We start from the raw sequence: 18,201 nt of genomic DNA on the forward strand, positions 1-18,201 counted from the left end.
AGGGGTAATACAGCAAGGACTGAGAGTGACCAACATCCCTGGCCTATTTGTGCAAATATGTAAATTCCTTGAACGTTAGTCGCTTTTAGCCAACAGATGCTCTCAGGATCTCATGATCCTAATAGTGGAGACTGCCAAGGAATTGGTCCTTACTCTTTTTGAAGAAATGCAAGAGCTAGAGGCCAAAATTAAACAGTCAGGCTGTAGAAGAAGCTCAAAAGAAACTAGATGAGATAGAAAAAGACATGACCTCATATAATGAATACTTACTAAAAAGGAAGACCGAAAAGTTGAAAAAAGATGTTAGATTTGCCAGTCAAGAAAAAATATATCCCTGCCTGGCAGATAACTTCTATCAACAGGAGCTGATACACGAAGATCAATACCAACCCACACACAATAGATTTTCAAAAAAGGTTGCCACCTTTTCTGATACTTCAGATTCAGAAGGGGAAGGGTACAATCACTTCCAACATCAAGGCCCAGGAAGAAACCTGTCAGGTGGACTTAGAGGAGATCGCACTTCCTTTTTAGCCAGGGGAGGGACACAAAAGACCAGATGGCGGATGAGATACCAACCAAGATTTCGAGGGAACTACCAACCACCGCAGAATTGTCAGCAAGGGCAGAATCGGTACCAGGACGACAATCCATACCTGGTAACGAGACACGGCCAGTATTGGCGAGAATAAGTGAGATGCCCATTTTCAATCCCAGTGACCAGATCACTGACCCCTCCACTGAATCGCTCCTTACAAAAGATCTATCTTTTGTTCCACACACTGGAGCAAACAGATTTGAAATCTTTGAAGACCTCCTCACATTCTTTCGCAAAATAAGACTTTGTGCGTTTTTTGAGGGACAAAGTGATTACATACAAGAGGCACCCATGTCCACCTTTCTTCCCACATAAGAACAAGTGGGACCAGAAATAGCAATCTTTGAACATTTGTTCAATAAAATGAAAGCTGCCATGAAATATATCCCTACACCGACATACAGTATACAATATAACCCAAGAAGAAGAACACACAGCTTTACACAACTTAATTCAAAATAAGAACATTATAATCCAGTATTGTGATAAGGATGGTGGCATTGTCCTTTTGGACACAAATCAATATGTCACCAATATGCATGATAACACAGAACACTACATACCAATTAAAGTGGATCCCACCAAGAGGGTCTCCAAACTAATTCTGGAGAGCACCACACAAGCTCTAGATAAGAATGTCATTTGTGAGAAAGAATGGCAATACTTAAATGTAAACAAACCTAAAATAGCAGCGATTTATGGGGTCCCTAAGATCCATAAGAACAGTACAAATCCCCCTTACAGACCCACAGTGATGTTATGGTAACTATGGACATAGAAGCCCTATTTAGTAATATCCCCCAGTCTGGGGCCATAGAGGCGATCATATGGTTCGTTCAGACCTTTAAAATTGATTGCCCCAAGACCTTTGTCATTGAATGTCTCACCATTGTCCTACAAGAGAACACTTTTGAGTTCAACGGATCCTTGTTTAAGCAAACCAATGGAGTCCGTATGGGGGCTTCATGTGCCCCGACCGTGGCCAATATATATATGGCCTTTTTTTAAATTCAAATGTGTTTACTATGAGATCGCTCCATTCAGTGAATCCATCAAAAGCTGGTCTAGATATATAGGGGACGTCTTTTTTTTTATCTGGACAGCTGACCCAGATGAACTTATTGAGTTAATCCCTTGGTTAAATCTTTGCGATGCCAATATTTTCTTCACAGCAAACTACAGCATCAGCAACTTAGAGTTTTTAGATATCATGATCAAAGCAAATGGGCAAAAATTGGAAGTTGATCTTTATACAAAACCAACAGCCCGCAACACGTAGCTGCACTTCAACAGCTACCATCCGAAGACACAAAAAACAGCATGCCTTTTGGACAGTTCCTGCAGCTACTCAGGAATTGTACCGACGTAACAGACTTCGACATAAGAGCAGTTGAGATGAAAGCACAGTTCATAGCCAGAGGCTACCCTAGTTGCTTAGTATGTGACTCCTATAAGAGAGCGCAATACTACGATAGACGGCACCGACTAACTCCAAAAACACCCAAGGAGAATAACAGATTGATATTTGTCACACGCCATTCCACAATAAATGTCAAAATCCGAAACATTGTGATTTCTAATTGGCATATTTTAAACGCCACAAGAGACAGAACTACATTAATCCCAAAACCCCTCTTCGCCCATCGAAAGAATACAAATCTTAAGGACTTGATAGTATGTTCCCGTATGACCAATACCTTGAAAGAACCCATACAAACCACACTTTGTGGCAATGCACCTCTGATGGGGAAACTACAAATGCATGTCGTGTGTGGCATGTCAATTTGCCATAGAAGCAAAGACATACACAGTAAATGGAAAAAGCTTTTCACTCGAATCCCTAACAAACTGCAAGACTACAAATATTGTCTATTTAATTTTATGTCCCTGTAACCAGAGATATGTGGGGGAAACCTCATGAACTATGACAACACGCCTTACTGAACATAGGTCTGCCATTAGAACAATAAAAACGAATGCCCCATTAGTAAAACACTATATAGAGGCAAACCATTCTACCGAGGAGATTAAATGGCTCATCCTCGCGAAAATCCATACAAAAGGCCCCGCAAGCACAGAAATACGAAAACACAGGGAAGTTTTGGGGATTTTTACCTTGGATACATACCAAAAAGGCATGAATAGTGAAATTCCTTGGGACCAGGCAAACGCATTCAATAATGCCTGATTACTTATCATGGTAGAACTTGTAAGTATGCAGCTTGTGACCGTGTGTTCCCATTAAAATAATTGATTCCCATCTCTATATACATAAAATAAACACTGTATTTTAGTGTTCAATACTGTTAGATATGGGTTTTATCTCTCTCATGATGTTTCACATTGCCAATCTGACATAGCATTTTAATACTACCAATATGGCTGCCACATTTACCCATATAATTTGCTGAGCACAGCAGTCCGCCATGTCCACTAATTAGGAGTTTCTTAGGAATTCCAAATAGGCTCCGTATCTTCATACAACACCAATATATCATTATTATGGACGTAATAGTCATCCAAATTGCGAGTTTAATTTTTGGCAATCGCACATACTGGTGATATACTACCAACATGGCCGCCACAAGTAAACAAACTCTGGGCAGTGCACGACAGCCCTTGAAATAATACAATCCAAAGCGACTCGCATGACGTGCGTGGCAAATTTCAAATAAATAAAAAACATGACGCACTAACCACTTCCTGTTCCCCCTTATCTTGCAAAGATTCAATGCGCATGCTGAGAGAAGTTCAGACGAGCCTCCAGATAGATGGCGACGGATGCCCGAAACAAGCACGTGTATACACGGAATCGCTGAACAAGCATCCCCTGGCTTTGGAGAACGCTCGCAAATCCCATGCACGCCACGCAATTTTTAAACTAAGGGTAAGAGATACCTACCATAGCTAGCAGCTTTTTATAATACCAGTATGCCATCTAGGTAGAAGAATAGGGAAGTAACGTGTAAAAATGAGACCAGTAGTCCCCAGAGACAAAATACAGGGATACAAATCATTTGTTATAAAGTGTATATAGGTGATTAATGTTTGTCCTAAACGGATTTAACAAATCACTCAAAACCTCTAACTTCAGAAGCGCTATGGGCAATAGGTAACAAAATAGATATAACCTTTTCAGGGAATCAACACCATGCCATAACAGAGTGAGAAATACCTACACACCTCATTTTACGGGTAAGTTTTATAACCTCAATGCGTCCAGTATATTGGTTTCAACTACACCATGTGAGGAGATATTAAAATCATCTCTCGTTTTCTCCTTTTTCTTGCCGCCCTCTTCTGTCCAAGATAAGCTAACTCAAAGGAATCTGTCCTATAGCCCCTATTTTAAAACCAAGCTTTAAAAGTAGTCCTGATTTATTGATTGTATTGATCCTAATGAGGTAACAATCGGTTCCGAACCCATTAAATACATGTCTGATTTTAGACACCAACTGGGTAGGCACTTTTGTATAGGCACCCTAAATCTTTGGGCAATGGAGGTCACATGCATGGGCTAGCACTATTTTGAAACTACCTTTCAGATCATAAATTCTTTTCTTTTAATCTTAAATAATATATTTACTTTTCACTTTTAATTTCTCCCTTCAAGCCTTGGGTCAACCATTCCCTGTGACAATGGAATCGCCAAGAATAAATACTAGAGTGTATGAATTCAAGTAGGATTGATTTTATGTAACCCCTATATTTTTAAACTTGCTCTTTCAGGTTTCATTTCGTACATGGCTACCTGATGAAGGTGTAAAGCAGAAACGCGTGTAGGACCCCATTCTTAGCCATGGCATATAAGAATGCCCTTGTTCATCCTATGTATTCTCTGATATAAAAAAGTGACAATATTTTGAATAATTTATACTGTCTATATAAAGAAAAGAACCGATCAGTCCTATTCAATAAACTGATCTAACTGTTTTGATCCAATTGACTGATCACGTTTTATCCTGGACTGTGTGTGTGTGTGTGTGTGTGTGTGTGTGTGTATATATATGTATATGTGTGTGTGTATATATATATATATATATATATATATATATATATATATATATATATATCACAAGAAAAGATTGCCGAGCCCGTTTTCGTGACCATTCCAGGTATTTATTTTCACAACTGCTAACTCGTGTCCTTACGCGTTTCAGCTTTTTGTAGCCTTGATCACAGGTGGATGACATTGTAATCAATTGCAAGTGCTCAAATAAAAGTCATGTGACAGTGCACAGCACTCCAAGTCCCAAGGTGCACCAGTTTTGTTTAACTTATGCAAGTGCAGTGTATGTTCGATTTTAGCTGAATAGTATATTCACTCTGCCACTTGCATTATTTTCCTCCTTTAAAGAGATGCATTTAGGAATAAAGTGACTACGTGCACACAATGTCAGTGAGTAGCAGCAAAATACTTATATATTGAAGAATCACAATTTTGATAAAATTAGCGACATTAGATAGACAAGTATGAGTGCACAAGTATGTCTGAAATACATAGATTAACATCTGTTCAAAAAATGATGTGATGGACATACCAATGAAAGTACAACTTTGATTTTTTAGAAAATAAACCTGACTTTTGTTTTACATCTTTAGAATCTATAGTAAATTATAAGATGATGAAAGAATGAATTAATATCAATACAAAAAAATAAAAAATTATTTTTGATACAAAATACTTTTTGTGTGTTTACAAAAGCTTCAATATAAATTTGTTAGTCCACTATTTATTACGTTTCCTATGTGTTTTTCACATATGCCCCCTGATGCTTAACATGCATTCGGTAGCCTAAACAATGCAATTATTTCAACTCTTAAATATTGGGCTGTAATGTGATTATACAATTCCTGATATTCCTCGGTCTCACGTTCTCTGGTTGACTCTCTCATGCATTACCAAACAAATGGAAACTACTGCACCTAATTATTGTTAATTGATATGGATAAATATATTTCTATTGTTGTAATCAGATTCTTTATTATTAGAACATAAACCATTATTATAACCCTATAATGAAAGATATCCCAGGTTGGCGTGAGTCGAAATATGTTAAAAATCGAATTCAATTAACTGTTACTCCTGAAGGACATCCTCTTTCTTATTCTATGCATATTATCCAAAATACTTTTTTCCCCATCTTAAAATGATTAAAATTCTGGTTACTACACAATCTACTGGGCCCCAGACCGACTATACACACTAGGCCTCAGGGAGGACTCCCTATGCTGGAACTGCAATACACAGAAGGGGGACCTAGCACACCTTATCTTCCATTGCCCAACACTCAAGGTATTCTGGGGAAGGGTGTTTAACTTCATTGACAATGTGTTTAAACGCAAAACAATGAGGGACTTCGCTTCCCTTACCACAGCATTTATGATGTCTGATCTCTCCTCTGAGAAGGATAAAGAGCTAATGGACTTACTACTGACTGTGTCTGTTAAACTGGTTCTAAACAACTGGAAAGACACTAGCAAAGCTAGCTACCAAGGATGGCTAAACTAGATTACTCAACTCAGAGGAGCGGACAGTTTGGCGCTGCAGTACTCCCCATGGAAGGCGTCGTCCAGGGGTCTGTGGGAAGCTCTGGACAGGTCCCTTGACACATACAAGCCCCCATAAACATGTGAACCTAAGTTTTTTTTATTCTGCGCCGGAGGAGCCTTGGAAACGACCTCAAGAACCCCGAGCCGTGGACAATTGATATGCAGTTTGACCGATCAATCGCTAAGGATCTTGCCTTGATTGTATACCTCTCTAATGTGCTATCCTATCCCTTTCTCCTCTCCTTTCCCACTTTGCTGTCCTTTTCCGCCTTTCATCGCCTTCTTCTATCAAACCATACCACCAAGTGGGTAAGCATGGCCATAGCAATGTACTAAAGTTTAAGGGCCAACCTTGGTGCTGCCTGCAACAGACTGTTGATTGTATACACTATATAGAGATGTTAATAAAACATTAAAAAAAAAAAAAAATCAAGCACCAACCCAATATCCATTTTCGTCACTCTCACCGGCTTCTGAAGGGTCTTCTGATTACTGTGAATAACAGGAAAATTAGTGGAAGTTTAATCCAAACAGATGCTTTTCAGTTTCAAATTGAAAGGTCCTTCTTAGACTCACTTCCTGTCTAAGGTTCATAGATCTACCCCAGCAAGAAAACATTTTATTTTTCTTTCTCCTGGCCCTAAGAAATGTGACACTGCTATTTCAAGTGCTATAAATCGTGCAACAATATTTTCAAAATAGAATTTCTGATATTGCAGATGAGGCCTTGTATTATTATTTACCGAATCCTCTTCAGAGCTCTGGATTTACAGAAGCAACTCGGTGGGGGTGGAATGAGAAGCAAGTATTGAAAAGAATTCAAGTGTTCCCAATTTTTTTTTTCAAAGACCTCTGTCAATCAATCTTTTGTTGAGGTGAAACAGAAAGGCAGAAGAGCTTGGTTAAAGAAAAGAAGAATCGGTCACAAGGGACTGTAAAGATTCAGAGTGCAAACACTTATCTTGGACATTGATATTGAGCAACATCTTTTGGTATCCAATGAAAACCTGATCTGCCCATCCAGGTGCTCTGTGCTAACTCTACTCCGTTTATTCCAGGTTTACCACCTCCACTTAATATAAATTCTGCTTTAGGCAATCCACCCAAGCAACATGCAAAGTACTGTCCAATTATGAGTTCTTAACAACTACCCTCCTTTGAATTCATGTTTTCCCACACAACATCACTTGGAAGAGGTCAACAATGATAGACTACATCTAATTTTGGAGCTCCGATCTCTATCCACACATGATATAAAGTTAGTGAGGTTGCTATCTGAAGATGCTTTTACAATGGTCTCTAGTGTAGAATTTGTCTCCAATTTAGTCCCCTGCCTGATTTCGATACATGCAGATATCTTGCAAACCAGAGGAAGTGATGCAATTCTTTTTAAGCACAGTGAACTTACCAGACCTCATTCTAATAATACAACTGGGATGGTTTACCTACCAACAAGTTGGCATAGGACTCCAACCTCTTGATAATTTAAATCAACTCCTCACTGAGGGTCCGCAAATAAGGAATCACTGTTTTCATAGAAGTAGGCCACTGCATCCATAAAAGGTGGGAATGAGATAGGATGAATTTTTAATTGTACAGGTCTTGTGGGATTCAACCAAGATAGTAAGGTTTCTTGAGAGGCCACTGGGGTTGGAGAGATGGGGGCATAATACTTTGCCAGATTTTTTTATTCACATTCATTATAGTCTATTGTCTTCCATTTGTTTGCGGGTTCAACAGTGTTTGTGATTTAAGTGTGGGGAGTTGTTTCATAAAGTATTTGAGGCATTTGCTGCAGAGGTGGTTTGGTTCATGCTCAAGGCATTGAGGACCTTTTTTTTGAAAATGTTGAAAGATGACTGCATTGCCTTTTGGTGATAAAGTTGGGGAGAGTACAGCTAAGGCATTTGTTTGTGTGTTTTTGTTGAGTTTTTTTTTGTAAAGTACAAGAGTTTCACAATCCGGTCACCTTGCAGCATCCCTGACGAAGTAACCATCAAGAAAACGGTATTCAATGGATTTTGACTGGGTCTGCAAAAGAAGGGGAAAGGGAGATGAGGTGTGTTACAAGGAGATTGCAGAGATTTTGGTGGTGTGTGGTGTAGAACTTGGGAGTGTGCAGGCTAGGTCCATGCTTTGGCTGCCCCCTGCCAGCAGCGTAGAAAATTCAAATAAAAATAAAACGATAATAAACCCAGGTTTATTATCGGTTTATTTTGTTTCCTAGCAGAGTCTTGGGGGCGTGCCAGGTGGATGACTGGCACCGACGGGGAGTGGTTGCATTGCTATCAGTGCACAGTAAACATAGTTTACCACGAATACTGTTCCCCGCAGGGAATTATAACGCGGTCATTACAATGACCGCGTTGTAACAACGCATACCATTAGCCCGCAAGTCGTAACAACGGAGGGGGCAGAAGGTGTTGGATTTTAAATCCAACACCTTCCCTACTGTTGCACATACTGGAGTTGGAATAGTAAATTATACTATGCCAACATCCAGCCCCCCTCCCTCTGCAAGTCGTTGTTACGACTTGCGGGGTAATGGTATGCGTTGTTACAACGACCATGTTATTACAACCGCATTGTAATTCCCTGCAGAGGAAAAAAATATATATTATCAGTGCGCATGGCAGTTTGGCCGATCATCTCAGGCCAGCCAAACCGTCATGCACGCAGAAGCGCTCTCCATTGCAGCTGCGTTGCTGGGTTGGTGACAGCAAAACGCAGCCTCCCAGTTTTCCTGGGAGCGCAAGTCTTAAGCGCTCAGGCCAATCCGAAAGCTGCTCTCATGCATGAGAGCTGCTTTAGGATTGGCCGAACGGGAATCTGGAAGCCTCTGCCTGTATTGGAGCCACAAGAGGAGCAGAAGACAGTGAGGCTGCAGGCAAGTTTTTTTTTTTTTTTTGTTTTGGTTTTTTTGTTTATCCTTTTTTTTTTTTTGTTCTTTCCCCCCCCCCCCCCCCCTTCATAATACCAATTGAACTCATCCGGGTCCAGAGAGTTATGAGTCAGACAACCCTGCTGGAAAAACTCTTATTTGCATGGGTTCTATGTAGATGCATAAACCCTCACCTCAGACCCCAGAAATGCCTACTGGTTGTAATAAATTAATATAACCCCTACATATCACCTGTGTATGTATTTGGTTTCAGCCTCGTGCTTAACGTTTTAACTGGGTTTGTAGTGATTCCCCCAACTATTTATGCCAAGCGATGCGTTATTACCACATTTCTCAGAGAGCTGTTGGGCCTGCGATTGCATAATGGAACTCCGGGACCACCCTTCAAGCAATCTGCCTGTCTCTGGCGCGGCTTCATGAGGCGGGGAGGGGGGGGGGGATTTGGGGTGTTACACCTCCCTAAGAAATGCATTCCGTAGCAAATACTTGGCTACATCTGCTTTCAGTCTGGTATGGTGAGGCGTCTATGGATTTTTCCAAACACATACAGACAAAAAGACACTCTCTCTCTCGTCTGTACCTTAAAGCTTGATTCGTTTGAAAACGATTGTGTTTTAAGTACCCCTGACAATCCGCACCCCTCCCACTGCCTATTAAGGCCCCCCCCCCCTCGTGTCCTGCTTCTCATAACATATTTTAACAATATATGCCAGTGTGGTTGTAGGGATATCTGGCGCTTACACCCCTCCCCCCTCCCCCCCCCCCCATCTTACTGACCAAGCTATGCCCCTGTCTGTCTGTGCCCACCCCTCCCAAACCCTCAGGCCTCTATCACCTTTTCTTCAATGGATATCTATGGAGACGTAGGGGGCACTAATATGTAGTATCTGCACTGTTAGGAACTAACAATGTACCCGTCAGAGACCTATTAGAAAAGCAAGCAAATGTATGTAACTGCATCTTTCTAAATCTGTTCTGTATCTGGGCAAATGGACTTGCAATGTAAATCCTTTCTGCTGCATTTGTTACTTTAGTTCAAATAGAGATCTTGCACACAGTTATTCCTCATTACTGTTCAGTAGTTTGTAGGATCTAAGCCTTGCGCATACACTCTAAGCAGTTAGTCTTTCTTGTATTTGTCATACAATTAAATCTTATTTGTATGTAACATGTATTCTCAGACAATCTGTGCTGCATACATCAATGGACTGATCACCATGATGGGAAGTAGCAGGGAAAATGGATGAGAGGACTTGAGCTGCTAGGAGGGTGAAAGCTATGGTTAAATGAGTATGCTGGCAAGAGTTGAAAACACAGGAACACAAGTGACTGAGAAGGTAGGAAGGAAGCTTGTGCGAAGAGGAGTAGCTAAACAGAAGGAAGCTTGGGGACCGCTGCATGCCAAATGGCAGAAAATAAAATTCTATTATGTTGTCTTGCCATCTTACATGGAGCCTAGTTATGCTGGGCAGCAGTGCTAACTGCTGCATGAATCTAGATGCAAGTGGTCATGGAAATGGCCGCCTTGATAGCCTTTCACGAGTTGTCATTTAAAGATTTTTCATTGTTTCTTCAAAAAAATTACATTTTTGTGAAACTGCATAGTTGTTCCAACCATGCGCTCACAAATTTTCATTACAGTAGTGTGGAAATTTAGCTTACAAACTGAACATTATCTGCGCCATCTTGCCTCTCCCCAGCGCCACGCACAGCGAATGCACGGCCGCCATTTTAGGCACCCCACTCTCTCCCCGCTCATTGTCACTCGCCAGCACGTTCCCCTGACGCTGCAAGCATCCCCCGCGCGCCGGCCACCCCCGCTCTCTCATACAGGCCATAAACCCTCTCCTTCTGCGCGACCCTGCTACGGAACCACTTCCGACCGACAACCCATACATGGTCATGCCTCTCCTTTGATAACCCCCTTCCTCTGCGCCCCATTGTCCGAACTGGTCCCAGGCCATCACCTAGCCCTGCGGATGCAGTTTATTGCCCCTACTGTAAGGGAAACACCCCACGTCAAAGGGATTACAGTAGATCAAAGCCCCTACTCCCTGAGACCCGACCGGTCACACACACCCCCCAGGAATTGGCGGAATACCCTGCTGCGCAATAGCCATCTCCTACTGTGGGTGGGGTGGGAACTTCTACTGTATCTATTTGTGGGATCGGATCTGAACCGGGGCTTCAGGGGATATTCCCCCATGCATCAAGGGAATCTCAAGAATGTACTATGTGTAATAAAGCAATAAACCAGTGTATAAGAGACTAGGTCTCAGAGATGCAGTTAGAGCACCTCGTGACGATACCTTGCTGTCTGATCTGATGTGTTCTGCTCCGACGGAATAAAACTTTGTTTCCTGCCTTCCAGTCTCCGGCGCCTGCCTCTTTCATTGGTAAATTATCGAGTGGTATAAGAGGCGATTACCGCCGGGCAAATACTTGAAAGGTTATCGACTGAAACTGCCGCTACCATTTAACAATTGGCGTCCCAAACGTGGGGCCCATCAGCGACACGTGGATCCAGTGGGAGAGGTCCCGACGACAGAGTGAACGACTGCAACGATCGGGAGAGCTCCTGCCCAATAGACCCTCGTCTGGCAGCCGATCATCCGAACTTCACTGGTTCCGAGCAGACCTCTCTCGAGTGATCTACGGTCCTGACTGGGAACCATCAGGAGTGCCGCGGCAAATACGGAGAGTAGAGGACGATCGGGCGCTGGAGGCGGAAGACGAGAAACTGTCCACGCGGTCCGGGTAGGTCGTGAAACACGACAAAAGTGCGAAATAATTGATTGATTGTTTGAATACTAGTATTGCTCATTGATTGTTCTCTTTGAGATATTCGCTGTCTACAAACGGGGAGGAGTAGAAATACTCTCTCTCTCCCTTTGCAGATAGTGAAGGGTAGGTAACGCAGACTTTTGTCCCCGTTGAAACCCGTCGTGCCTATCTTTATCTCCCCATTGATTGATTGTCCGAACATTGATTGTTTTGAAGAATAGTGCTTTTTGAGATATTCTCTGTTTGCAAATAACGTAGAATAAGAATATTCTGTCTAGTCTTTGCAAATAGTGAAGGGTAGGTAACGCAGACTTTTGTCCCCGTTGAAACCCGTCGTGGCTATCTTTATCTCCCCATTGATTGATTGATTGATTGTCCGAACACTAGTTGTTCGATATTGGTTCTTTGGAGGTATTCTCTGCTTGCAAATAACGAAGAATAGAGATATTCTGTCTAGTCTTTGCAAGCAGTGAAAAGATAGGTAGTGCTGACTTTTGTCCCCGTTGAAACCCGTCATGCCTATCTTCTCCCCACTGATTGGTAGTTGGTTCTGCCCGGACCGCTTATTAGAGGTGAACCACCCGGCTCCACTGGAAGGCACCCCTAATAAGGACATGTTCACTAAATATGGACTAGTCGCCGTAGCTTATAGCAAGCTGTGGCATAAATATACCAAGAAGGACCCCGAAAGTCAGTGGCCACTGATGGGATCCTTCGACGACCATAAGATAGAAGCGCTAGAAATAGCTCTGCGTAGCAATAAGACGACGCCTACTATGCTTGACAGTATCGGCATGTGGCGCAAAGAAGCAACGCAACGGAAAAAGAGGGAAGAAGTAAAAGCAGAAAAGGAATTACGAAAGGCAGCTCACCTTGCCGCTAGAAAGTTAGAAGAAGACATAAAGGAGAGAAGGGAAACTAAACTAAGACAGGAGCCCGAAACCTCAGGCCAGTACGCTGTTAGGACCCCTTCATTGCTCTACCCTGAGTTGTCCTCCAAGCAGCGAACGAATGACGAATTACTGTTAGGTCCCCCGATCATTTACATGCCCCCTCCGTATGCACCCTCCCAATCAGTAGTGCAACACCCACAACCCCCGAACACGAGCGAAAGCAGTACAGGGGCCTCGGCCCTCACGGCCTCCGCGCCGGCTGAGCCTCTTGTGCCGAACCCAACGTCGACTACAACGCTAGACGACCATGAGATAGGAAAGAAAGAGTCCACCAGAATGAATCGATTAACTAAGGATGAACGAGCAGGAATTGACAAGATAGTAGGGACGCTGGTGGAGCGAAAAGAAAGTGAGGAGTATATAACAGACGTGTATAACTCGTATGCCGACAGCCGCAGACGACACTTCGTCGTACGGCTCTGTTATCACGCCCTGAATGCATATGAGGATAGGTACCACGATAAAGGTCCCGAAGGCTTAGCGGCCCTATATAGGAAGGTAGACATTGGGGAAGAAAGAGAGGGCGATGTAACGAACCTCTTCACTCGTACACTCGAGGTCTACCGACACCTTAAAGAACATGGACAGACCACCAAAACAGAAACCCCCATAGCAACTAAACCCCAGGGAGGAAGGGCTGATGCCATGATGCCCATCAAAGAAGCTGCCCCCTACTGGGTCCCCCCACGGGGTCAGGGAACACACGACGACATCAACCACCAAGATGCGAAGGGAAGGGTTGTATATAACTGGGTCTATCAGCCGTGGGACCGGCAAGATATTTTGACTTTTAGAAAGACTCTACCCGACTTAAGAAAGAACCCGACTGCCTTCTACACGGAATTGGGTACAGCCTTAGGCTCAACGATAATGACGTTAGCAGATATCGACTTGTTCTTTGGGCTATGCCTGCCGGCTGATGTGTGGAAACAAATCCGGAGAGTTGACCACGCTGAGCCGTTCGGATATACCTGGGTACAACTCGATACCATAGATAAACAGCGAGAACCAGGACAGAAACCCCCGAAAGCCATCTTAGAGCTCCCAGACAAGATTGTACAAAAGCTGAAGACTCTAATCCCAGAAAGAAAGGTAGACTGGTCGATAGTAACGGCTTGCCGCCAGAAACCCCAGGAGGATGTGTCTGAATACTTCTCCCGATTCGAGACTGTGTTTTCCGATTACAGTGGCCAAGACATGACCACCGCAACCGGACACCACCTCTTTGTCCAGAATTATGTAAAGGGTCTGTCGCCAGAAGTTTCCCAGAAACTACAGACCAGCGAGAGTAGTTGGGCAGCCTCCAAACCCGCAGCAATTCTCCAGATGGCCCAATACTACGAAAACCAGAAGAACGAGAATGATAGGGCGTCAGAGAAGAAGAAAAAGGAATTAAAGGAGAGGGTAATGATAGCACAGTTGCAAGGGGTGACCATGGGAAGGGGACCCCCGAAAGAGGATTACCAACCAACCGCCCCTAGAAAGCTACCCCCTAGAGATCATACCCCTACACCCTACAACGGACGGAGAGACTTAGATGGGAATCAATGTGCGTTCTGTAGGGGGTTCGGACACTGGAAATCCCAGTGCCCGGTCCTTCTGGAAATGAACAAGAATAGGGACCCCAGAGACACAGCATATGACCCCAGAAATAGAGGACAGGGACGAGGGCACACGAACAACACCATCAACGACAGGCCAGGCAGACCAAACACCTTTGATCGCCCCCGACAAAACTAGTGTCAGCAGTCCGACTATGAGAGCACTCATGACTTCGCATAGGACCGCCAGGGGCAAGGGAGGGATCCAGTCGAACTCCGTGTTGACCAGCAAGGTCCTTACGTCACCGCTAAGGTCTTGGGCACAAAATCTCCATTCCTGGTAGATACTGGGGCGACACGTAGTGCGTTATCTAAACGACTGATTCCTAGGGCACCCTTGTCTGGCTCACACGTAACCTCAATAGGCTTTGACGGAACGCCCTCCACTAACCCCTTATCTGCACCAATCTCCTTTGACTTAGAAGATAACACCACTGACACGACCTTTCTGCTCTCCTCCAACACCCCCGATGCTATTATGGGACTTGATTTGCTAAAACATTTTCGAGCCACCATCAGATGCTCCCCAGACGGAGTTCGAGTCATCCTACACGATAACCCAGATCTGTCCAGACCCTGTCACACACGGCGTATGCTCTCTATAACCGATGCTGATATGTCCCTACTCGACACATTACCTTCACATCTATGGGCTAAAACCGACTCAGATGTAGGGCGCATGGTGATCGACCCGGTACACATAACCGTCCGACCGGACGCAGTGCTCCCAAAGCTTCCACAGTATCGGATATCACCCGAAGGCGAGAAGGCATTGGTGGAAATCATCGAGTCCCTGGTCGAGGCAGGAGTGGTAGAAGAAGTAGTCAGTAATGTTTGCAACAGCCCTATCCTACCCATTGTAAAGAAGCAAGGCGAGGGGGATATGAGAGCCTACCGTTTCATTGTTGACTTGCGAGAGGTTAACAAAGTAGTCATACCCCAGTACCCCGTAGTCTCAGACATCACCACCATCCTCACCCTGATTCCATCCACTGCCACCATCTTTACTGTTATTGACCTCAAGAACGCATTCTTTTCCATCCCCATCCACCCAGACAGCCGCTACCTGTTCGGCTTCACTTTAAAAGCCCGTTCGTACAGATTCTGCAGGGCACCCCAAGGCTACACTGAGAGTCCCAGTATTTACAGCCAAGCCCTCAAGAGGCAACTGGATGCAGTCCAACTACCCGATGGAGTGGTGTTGATACAGTACGTCGATGACATTCTTTTGGCGGCCGACACCACTCCTCTTGCCGTCACAGCCACCATTCACCCCCTCCGCTTCCTTGCGGAGAACGGTCACAAGGTCTCCAGAAAGAAATTGCAATTCTGCCAGCCCCAGGTAACGTATCTAGGCCACCTACTATCCAAAGACGGGAGGAAACTTACCCCTGACCGAATTCAAACCATCCTAGAAACCCCTGTTCCCAAAACTCAGAAGCAAGTACGATCCCTAGTGGGCCTCACCTCCTTTTGTCGACAGTGGTTGCCAAACTTCAGTCTTACCATAAAGCCTCTGCTTTCCCTGCTGGCTAAGGATGTCCCCTTCCCCCTCCCCTGGACACCTGAATGTCAATCCTCCTTCAAAGAATTACGAAACGCCCTCTGCTCGGCCCCAGTCCTAGGAACCCCAGACTACACTAAACCTTTCTCCCTCTACACCCACGAAAGGGAGGGATGTGCGTTGTCTGTCCTAACCCAGTCCATAGGCCCTAAGCAACGCCCTTGTGCCTACTTCTCTGCCACTCTTGACCCCGTAGCCAGAGCTTTGCCCGCCTGCCTTCGAGCAGTAGCCGCCGCTGCTGTCTCTATCCGAAAAAGTGAGGGGATCGTGCTCTCGAACCCCCTCACGGTATTGGTACCCCATGCTGTTGACACCCTCCTGAACCAAACCAAGACTCAACACCTGACTAGCGCACGACTGACTGGTTATGAACTGACTCTGCTTGCACCCCACATCACATTGAAACGATGCACCACTCTGAATCCAGCTACACTACTGCCTCTCCCTGACGCTGACCCCAATGCATCCCCTATACATGATTGCGTGACCCTCACCGACGAACAAACCAAGAGTAGGGTTGACCTCCGGGATACTGCCTTCCCGGACCCTGACGGAGAACTGTGGGTGGATGGCTCATGCATCAAGCTCCCCGATGGCACCACCTCAGCTGCCTATGCAGTCACCACAGCCCGAACAGTTGTTGAGACAGCCCGCATCACACAGCGATCCGCACAGGCGGCGGAACTAATTGCTCTTACACGAGCCTGCATCCTGGCAGCAGGGACAACCGCAAACATTTACACAGACAGTCAGTACGCCTTCGGGGTAGTTCACCACTTTGGGCTCTTATGGAAAGAGAGGGGATTCTTGACTTCTCATGGCACACCCATCCTGCATGGAGATCTAGTCTCTGCCCTGACCGAAGCAGTCCTCCTCCCCACACGGTTAGCTGTGATCAAATGCCAGGCACACAAGAAGGTGACAGACATTATAGGACAGGGAAATGCACTGGCTGACATTACTGCCCGAACCACAGCCGAGAATAGGTCCACGACCCGTATGTACGTGACCAGGTCACAAACTGAGAAATGGAAGGATGCTAGGGAAACAATTAGGGATATCCAACTAGCCAGCACACCACACGAGTTAACTGAATGGGCCCGGGTGGGATTGAAGGACGATGACGGTTGCTGGCGAACCAAAGACTTGAACAAATGGTTGTTACCAGATTCATACTTGATCCCCATGCTGACCATGGCACACTCCCCCCCACACATAGGGTCTGCCCCCATGATCGAACTCATCTCTAAAGTCTGGCACAACGACAAAATACCAGACTCAGCCAAACGTCTAGTCCAACAATGCCTAGTATGCCTCCAACACAACCCTGGGAAAGGAACTGCTGTACCCCGGGGAGGGTTTGGGGTCCCCAATCACCCCTCTGAAGTCCTACAAATGGACTATGTCCAGCTAGAAAGGTGCCAAGGTTTGAAGTATGTACTTGTCATTGTGTGTGCCTTCAGCAAGTGGGTGGAAGCCTACCCAACCCATGACAACACCGCTATGACTACCGCAAAAGTACTACTGAAGGAATTCTTCCCCCGATACGGCCTTTGTCGAATTTTGTGGAGCGACAATGGCCCCCACTTCGTAGCCGAAGTTATCCAACTCATCTTAAAAGGGTTGGGTGTAAAACAGAAGTTCCATGCGGTCTTCCATCCCCAATCTGCAGGCCTGGTTGAGCGACACAATGCCACATTGAAGCTTAAGATAGCAAAAATAGTCGCCACCACAGGGCTAAGATGGCCAGACGCTCTCCCACTAGCATTGCTATCAATGCGTTCCACCCCCACCAAACACCACTTAACCCCCTACGAGGTCGTCTTCGGGCGGCCCATGAACCTTTGGACTGCACCAAAACCGACATCCATCCACGACGTCCCGGACGTCCTCATGTCTGATTATCTGTACAATCTAACTAAAATGTTGTCTATCATCCATCAGCAGGTGCTGCACGCCATTCCCGATGTTTCCAGGGGCCCCGGGCACGACATCCAACCTGGTGACTTCGTCTTAGTGCGTAACTTCCAGCGCACCAAGAGTCTGGAGCCCCGGTGGACGGGCCCCCTGCAAGTCCTGATCACCACCCGAACAGCTCTTCGAGTGGAGGGGAAACGCAATTGGCTGCATGCACACCACTGCAAGAAGGTATCACCGACCCTGACAACCACGGACAACGTCACCGCCCAAGAGGAACTTCTGGACAAAGACCGACCATCCCTGAGCCGCTGCCCGGATACAGAGAC

General features: G+C 45.1%; 1 protein-coding gene across 8 annotated transcripts in view; it reads left to right on the plus strand.

The window, feature by feature from the left end:
• LOC146867898 (rho guanine nucleotide exchange factor 19-like) overlaps positions 1 to 18,201 on the plus strand; it is a 212,394-nt gene that overhangs the window by 51,931 nt on the left and 142,262 nt on the right. Inside the window, exon 1 of one of the 8 annotated variants that reach the window (XM_085608609.1) lies at positions 3,466 to 3,485. The exons of the other annotated variants lie outside the window; for them this stretch is intronic. The gene's annotated coding sequence lies outside the window, so the exon portion shown is untranslated. Of the gene's footprint in view, positions 1 to 3,465; positions 3,486 to 18,201 lie in introns of those variants that run through there. 8 annotated transcript variants of the gene reach the window in all.

The sequence above is a fragment of the Triturus cristatus genome, chromosome 1_2 (assembly GCF_964204655.1).
Source record: "Triturus cristatus chromosome 1_2, aTriCri1.1, whole genome shotgun sequence".
In the NCBI taxonomy this organism is placed as follows: Eukaryota; Metazoa; Chordata; class Amphibia; order Caudata; family Salamandridae; genus Triturus; species Triturus cristatus.